At 42.4% G+C, this 7,664-nt stretch overlaps 1 pseudogene; it reads right to left on the minus strand.

Annotated features, from left to right (window-relative positions):
- Nucleotides 1-6,502: 6,502 nt before the first annotated feature.
- LOC102021519 lies at nt 6,503-7,093 on the minus strand (annotated as a pseudogene).
- Between the last annotated feature and the right edge of the window lie 571 nt (nt 7,094-7,664).

Consider the following 7,664-nt stretch of genomic DNA (forward strand, 5'->3'; position numbering starts at 1 on the left):
CACCTGACAAACCAGCAAAACACAGCTTTTACGGGAAAGACTAGGCTGGTACAATTTAACACGTAAATAACCCTGTCAAATAGTTTAGGGCAGAAAGGGAGGGATTTTTTTTTTTTAAACTAAAAAACTGATGGAATGCTGTTAAAAAAATATCCAGATAATGACTTCATTAGATTTGTAACACTTGGACTGTTGCAACAAATACTACCAGAAAAAGAAAGAAGTGTTAGAGTCTATTAATAGCTATGCCTTCAATCTTATTGTCCCTTCCAACACAAGTGCCTTAGCAGCGAAGCGGACCTAGTCATTAACTGAAGCTTTGATTCAGTATCATCACAGGGAAAGTGTGCTGTGAGCTGACTCATGACCCCGTGCTGCCTGCCTAGATTTCCCTGGAGTCTCTCATTCGGGTGTGGAACAGGCCATGGCCCGTGTAGCTGAAGAGAGGATGAGTCTTCATTATTGTTTTTTAGGCCCCTCTCCTTAATAAAAGCAAAGGTAGAATGTATGAAGAAAAATATTTATGAGGAAATGGCCTCTTTTCTAAACTGACGCACTGAGCGATCGAGGGTATAAGACACCAACAAAAGCTTTGCTCAGTGGGACTGACTTAACGCCTTTTCTTTTTGAAGGGGGCAATCCCATCTTTATTCTAGCTTTCCAAAACAGAACATTTCAGATATATACAAAATAGATAAAATCATCTAGAGACCCTCACATACCTGTTACTTAACTCTTACAGTTGTCTCCCTGGCTCCTCTTACTTGAACATTGCTAACAAGTGAACACTATGGAAATTCCCACGCCAGATGTGGGGTACACACCTGTAATTCTAGCACTTGGGAGGCTGAGGCAGGAAAACTGTCTCGAGTTTGAGGCCAGCTTGGGCTACATAGTGAGTTCGAGGCCAGCCTGCACTACGTACCGAGACTTCATTTTAAAAGAAGCCACAAAAACCAGGCCCTTCCTTCGGCAACAGAACACTTGTCTCAAAGGGTCTTATAGAATCTTAAAGGTCAAACTTTAATTTATTTTAATGGAGTTTATAAAATAAGCACAAATATACATGCCATAAAGTAAACTTATGGGAAGATGAAAAAAACATGTCATAAAATCCAACAAAATGTCTAAACCCTAAGTAATAATATTCCCTGCCATTTGTTAAATGAAGGCCCAGGCACTTTAAAACCTCTTATTTAATTTTTTGACATTATTCTATGGTATCAACTTTCCTATTTATTTATTTTTAAAATATTTTTATTTAAAAGGTGGGGAAACAGAGTCTTGGGGAAGTGAAGCAACTGGCTCATGCAAATCAGCTTGCAGTTAACAAGCCCTGATTCCAAAGTCTGTGGTTTGTTTTACAAACTGGAGCTCAGGACCACTAGAGCGGGACTCAAAGACATGTGTTACTAATGTGACCCAGGGAAAGACGTGGCTGGGAGAAAAAAAGAAGCTCAAAACCACTGTTAAAGTATAACACTAAAGCTAAGACCAGGGAATTAATCAAGTCTTCCTTACTCCATTAAAAAAAAAAAAAAAGAAACCTAAGATTTTTTGTTTGTTTGTTTTTCTCTGGTACTGGGAATTGAACTCACGACCTTGCGCTTGCCAGGCAGGTGCTATGCCGCTGAGCTAAATCTCCAGCCCCCAGCCTAAGATTTTTTAACATGCTCTAACAAATGCATATGCTGTTCAGCCACGTAATTATTTCACTGCTATTCATTTGTTTAGTTATTAGTACTGGGGCTCTAAACCAGGGCATTTGTACTGAGCTACATCCCCATTTTTTAAAAAACATTTTAAAATTTCAAGACAAAGTCTCACTAAGCTGCCAAATTATCCAGGTTGCCTCACACTCGGGCTTCTTCACTACAGCCTGCCAGTGCTGGGGTTACAGGCGTGTGCCACCACACCAGGCGAGGACAATAAGTTTAATAGCCATAATTGAATAGTAAGCCATTATTTAACCTTGCCCATTGTCATAATAATAAATTAAATCCGAAGTTGTGCCACATAAATTGACCAGTAACACATTCCTTAAATCCATTATGAGTCCGCCCCATTCTAGTGCAATGCATCAAAATTTGAATTTTAGCCATTCTTACATTTTCTAAAAAATTATCAAGGTGCAAAAGTATAAGTGGGATTTTATTTGACATATTTTTCTTAATAAAAGGCCCACAATCATTTTGAGTTCAACTTATATTGGGCAATACTTTCTTTTAAACAATATTTTTGTTAGGAAATATTGTTTTATTTTAACTCTTCTCTATTTTACCTCATTTTAAAATTTTAATAAACGCTGGGCATGGTAGTGGATGCCTATAATCCCATCACTTGGGAGGCTGAGACAGGAGGACCCCTGTGAGTTCAAGGCCAGACTGGGCTACAGAGTGAGTTCAAGACCAGTCTCAACTACATCATGAAAGCCTGTCTCAAAACAGACAAAAAAACAAAAACAAAACAAAAAAAACACCCAAAACAAATAAAATTTTAATCTAAGTATTACATACACACAATTTAATAAAATCAAATAACATTAAGTAAATTATAGCTGGGTGTGGTGGCACCTGCCTGCAAGCCCATCTACTCTGGCAATTGATGCAGGAGATTCACAAATTTGAGGTCAGCCTGGGCAATTTAGTGAGATCCTGTCTCAAAACAAAATTTAAAAGGGACTAGGAGTACAATGTAGCACTAGACTACTTGCCTAGCATGTGTGAAGCCTTGGGTTCAATCCCCAGTGCTGAAGATGAAGCCATGCAAACGAATGGCACTACTCTTCCAAATTACCTTCCAAGGATTGTCTCAGAAAAAAAATCACTCTGCTTTTTTTTAACCATTCAGTTGTTTATTCGTGGCCATATTATTAGGTGATATTTTGAAGCATCACTTTTAGACATTGGTTGGCTTCCTGGCATGCTAAAAAGGGTTTACTTGCTCAATAAATATTGGTTGAGCACCTACTCTATGCCAGACCCTGCAGTCTGTACTTTTGTTTCCAGAGGCAACAAAACAGACAAATCCTCGACTTTTTGGAACTAACCATCAAGTGGATAAACCCTCCCCCATACTTCTAGTCTAGTAATGGTCATATGCAGCATAATGACATTTTGGTCAACTACAGACTGCATATACAATGGTGGTCCCATAAGATTATAATGGAGATGAAGAACTCCTATTGTCCAGTGACATCACAGCTGTTGGAACATCATAGCGATCATTGCAGAGTACATCACTGGCATGTTTGTGGCAATGCTGGTATAAACAAACCCATTCCAATGCCAGTCATATAAAAGTATAGCACATACAATTATGTACAGTACATAGTAGTTGATAACAAATGATTGTTATTGGTTTATATATTCCCCATAATATATACTTTGTTATTTTATGCTGTACTCCTACTTATAAAAAAAGTTTACTATGAATCAGTAGGCCGTGTTACTGCACAGCAGCCTCCTACAAGTGTGTTTACTATGTCTCTTTGGCACCAAGAGCAATAGACTATACCATATACTGTATATAATACAGCCTGGGTGCGTAGTAAGCTATACCATCTAGGTTTGTATAAGTACACTCTATGACATTTGCACCATGAAATTGCTTGCACATTTGTTTGGATGTATCATGTCATTAAGAGCAGCATGATTGTACAGTAATTTTTAAATTAATCATCTGCTTGAATTTTTTTTTTTTTGAGACAGGCTCTTGCTATGTAGTTCAGGCTGGCCTTGAATTCACTATGTAGCCCAGATTGGCTTCAAACGAGTGGCAATTCTCCTGCCTCAGCCTCCAGAGTGCTGACATTACAGGCGTGTGCCACCAGGCCTGACAATCTGCTTGAATATTATGTCTATGTAAATATTATTCAACACAGTGTTCCAAACTGTGCTCTTAAGTATAGTTCTTCCTGCAACTCATTTTAAATAAACAACTTTTAAACTGTGTCTTAAAGCATTTGATTTGTTATGACAAAATTGCACAGACTGGATGGCTAGCTCACAAACAAGAGGAAATTATTTCCCACAGCTCTGGAGGCTGAAAATCCAAGATCAAGTCATTACAGTCAGTATCTGGTGAAGGCCTACTTGCTGTGTCCTCACAAGGCAGAAAGCAGAAGGGCAAAAAGGCCGAACGCAGTGTGAAGCCTCTTTTATAAAACTGTTAACCTCATTCATGAGGGAGGAGCCCTCAGATCTAACCACTTCCTAAAATCCCCACCTTTAATACTATTACACTGAAATTAAATCTCAGCATGAATTTGGGGGCACATATCGGATGATAGTAGTAAGTTGCCACAACAGCTCAGTCACAATCACTGGCTCTCGGTGAATGCTGGATGTGAAGGAAGGGCAGCCCCTTACTCCACTAGAGGCTCCTCTGAGCAAGCCACGGTCTTGTCTCAGTCCACACTGAGTGTTCCCAGGCCCATGTCTTCAGTGGTGCAGGGCACTGCTTCCTGGATTCCATATCTTTCTGGGTCTCATCACTTACATCCTTTTGCTGTTCTTGTATAACCAGTTTTCTCTCTCCGGGCTCTTGTCTGGAGGGCCAGGGAAGGAGGCTGTCAGGACAGTGTGGGGACTGGCACAGGGTGTGGTTTGTTAGAAAGAACAAAGAAAAACCCTCACTAGATGAGGAGGGCAAGGCGGGAGCCCAGGAAGTGGCTGAATCTAGAAGCTCTGCAGCCAGAGCAAGAAAAGGGCTTGCTGGACTTCTTGTTATCAGCAGGGTTTATTATTTCTTTGTCCTTCGCATTCCAGTTTTTCTGAGGTTTCTCTTTTACTCAAGGACTTTGTCCTTTGCAACTTAGTTTCTCAAGACTTATGTTCAGCTTGTCCAGGTCCTGGCTTTGAGTTTACTCAGTCCATTGACTTCATTCAGGCCCTGCCTATCTCCTCTATCTCCTGGTCTCAGTTGGAGTACATTCTTAGGAAAATCCAAAGGAGAGATGGGTAATAAATTTCTGGGTCCTTCACTACATGACAGTGTCTACCTTCTGGTTTGAAAGGTATTTTTTCCTCAGAATTCTGAAATAACTGCTTTTAAATTTTTTTTTTATTTTTCCTTTTTTTTGAGACAGTATCTCCCTGTGTAGTTCAGGCTGGCTTTAAATTCACTAAATAGCCCAGGCTGGGCTCGAACTCATGGCCATCCTCCTGTCTCTGCCTCCCAAATGCTAGGATTACAGGTGTGCACTACCATGCCCAGCTTCTCTCAGGAAGTTTTTAAAGCTCTTGTATTTGTTTTTGGTGTTATAAAATTCTGCAGTGAAATTGAGCCTGATGATGCTCACACTCTGGGAGGCTGAGGCAGGAGGACTGCAAATTTGAGTCCAGCCAGCTGAGCTGCTTAGTGACTTGGCAACGTCCTGCCTCAAAACTAAACAAACAAATAAATAAATAAAAAGAGCTGAGGATGTAGCTCAGTTCAGGGGTCCTAGATTCAGTCCCCAGCATCCTTTCCCACCACAAGACAGGCCGTGTGTGTATTTGTGTCTGTGTGTATTTCCAGCCATTGCTCTGGGTATTTAGTGTTTCAATTTATAGATGTCTGTCTTTTGAATCTGAGCCATTTTCTAGTATTGTTTATTTACTCCCTTCTATTTTCTCTTTACACTTTTAGGAATTTATAATTGAATGTTGTCTTTTCTGCATCGATCCTCCATATCTCCTTTATTTTCTATTTTCTACCCTTTCCTGCTTTCTGAGAGATTTTGTTAACTTTCTCTTTCAACCCTTCTAATCACACTGTTATTTTTTCTACCAGATTTAAAATTTCTAAGATATTTCTTGTGTTCTCTTTAGAATCGTCAGAACATTCTATTTTTCCTTTAAAATGGGTATTATATAGTTTCTTGCCTCTGAAAGTTCTAGAGCTTTTTAAAAAAAATTTCATCTCTTTGTTCTCAAAACATTATGCTTTCAAAAACATTATGCGCATGGTGGTGCATGCCTGTGATCCCAGCACTCAAGAGGCTGAGGCAGGAGGATCACCGAGAATTTAAACTCAGCGTCAGCTATTTAATGAGTGCAAAGCCAGCCTGAACCACACAGCTAGACCTGGTCTCAAAAAATAAATAAATAAAAATGAAAAAGACTGTGTATGGACTAGTCCTTGTTTGGTCTCCAGTGCCGTAGGGTAGGCAGAACGGAGTGCTGGGAACATGACAGCATCATCTCACAGAGCTAATAGAAGGTACTGTTAGAAAGAAGTTCGAAGGCTGTGTCAAGTCGCGAGCATGTCCTTGGATGTGGCGGGGCAATGGGCTCCAGCTCTTACAGAAGAATGGGGAGAAGACCGCTTGGAGAAGGAAACGGAGCAGAAAGACTTGGTACCGGAAAGATCCGGTGGGAGAAAGCAGGGAAGGTGAAGGCTAGAGAGCTACTTTTCTTGCTGCTGCCATCCAGAGCAGAGGCACGTGACCCCAGCAAGGGCTCAGAATGGGCCGTGGCCCCTTGGATCCCATCAGGGCGGCCCCGGACCCCTCTAGGCCTCACCGGTTGTGTTTGTCAGGGAGTGGAATACTGGCTGCGAAAAGGGAGACACACTGTTTCAGTTTCTTCAGAGCTTGTCTGCAGCCTCTGGTCTCCCTTGTGACTGGCCTTCTTCAGGCGTTAATAATCTGTGATGAGCTTGAGGGTGAGAATGAGAAGAAAAGACTCGAAGTCCGCAGTGCCAAGCAACTCTTGGTTCTGTGCTCACACCAACAGCCTCCGCCGCAGCCTCTGCAGCAGGGGACACCCTGCCACACTCTTAACCCTGGGGCCAGCCAACAGCACAGAGGTGCCTTCCTGGAGCTCTCCTCCCCGCATTTGTTTCCAGACCCTGAAAGCTTTCAGCCTCATATTCTGGTCAGAAGCTTTAGACATGGCAAAGAAGGGAACTCCAAACCTTTCAGCACTGGGCACTTTCAGAGGGTTTTGACCAGAGAAACCAGGCAGGTTGATATGATCACGGATCAGACAGTGATGTCTCCAACCTCACACCTGGTGACCACCAGGGTATCCGCACCTAGAAGCCGGAAACCCGTCGTCGGGATGCCACGTTCCAGAGTGAGCACTGCATCCGTGCGTCTGTCCCGCATCCGGGCACCGGCTCTGCTGCTCAGGAATGCAGACGCCGGTCGGTCAGCACAACCTAGCACTGTGCTTCGGGAAAGCTGGGTATCTTGCTATGGTCAAAGCCCGGGACCTGAGTTAATTTCTCAGCGGGATCTCCTAACAGAGAATTGCAAATTGCTGACACCTGGGGTCAGTGCTTGGCATGATGGAAAAGTTATTCTTCAGTGTTCTGATGATCTTCATACATGAGTCCGTTCTTTGTGATCGTGCCCATGTGCCCCAGAGATCCTGCTCTTCACTGCGATCTGCTTGGAGGAGCTTTGTGGTGGTCGCAGGGGTCGGGTCCACACAGTTAGTGAACCCAAAGTTTTAAAAGGAGCTTCTTCCTCCTGTGTGCTATGATTTGGGTGTGGTTTTCCAGCAGAGGTAGCTAAGGAAAAGGCTGGAGAAAGAAGGGAGAGCCAGTCCACCTCAGAACCCAGTGTCTGGGCTCCATCTGAGGCAGAAGATAACGAAGAAAACACTTGGGAAGAGAAGCCAGGCCCACCTTGGAGCCCAATTTCGGGAACCCTAAGACCCATCTTCTGAGTTAAA

The sequence above is a fragment of the Chinchilla lanigera genome, unplaced genomic scaffold (assembly GCF_000276665.1).
Source record: "Chinchilla lanigera isolate Chin_1 unplaced genomic scaffold, ChiLan1.0 scaffold00005, whole genome shotgun sequence".
Classification (NCBI taxonomy): Eukaryota; Metazoa; Chordata; class Mammalia; order Rodentia; family Chinchillidae; genus Chinchilla; species Chinchilla lanigera.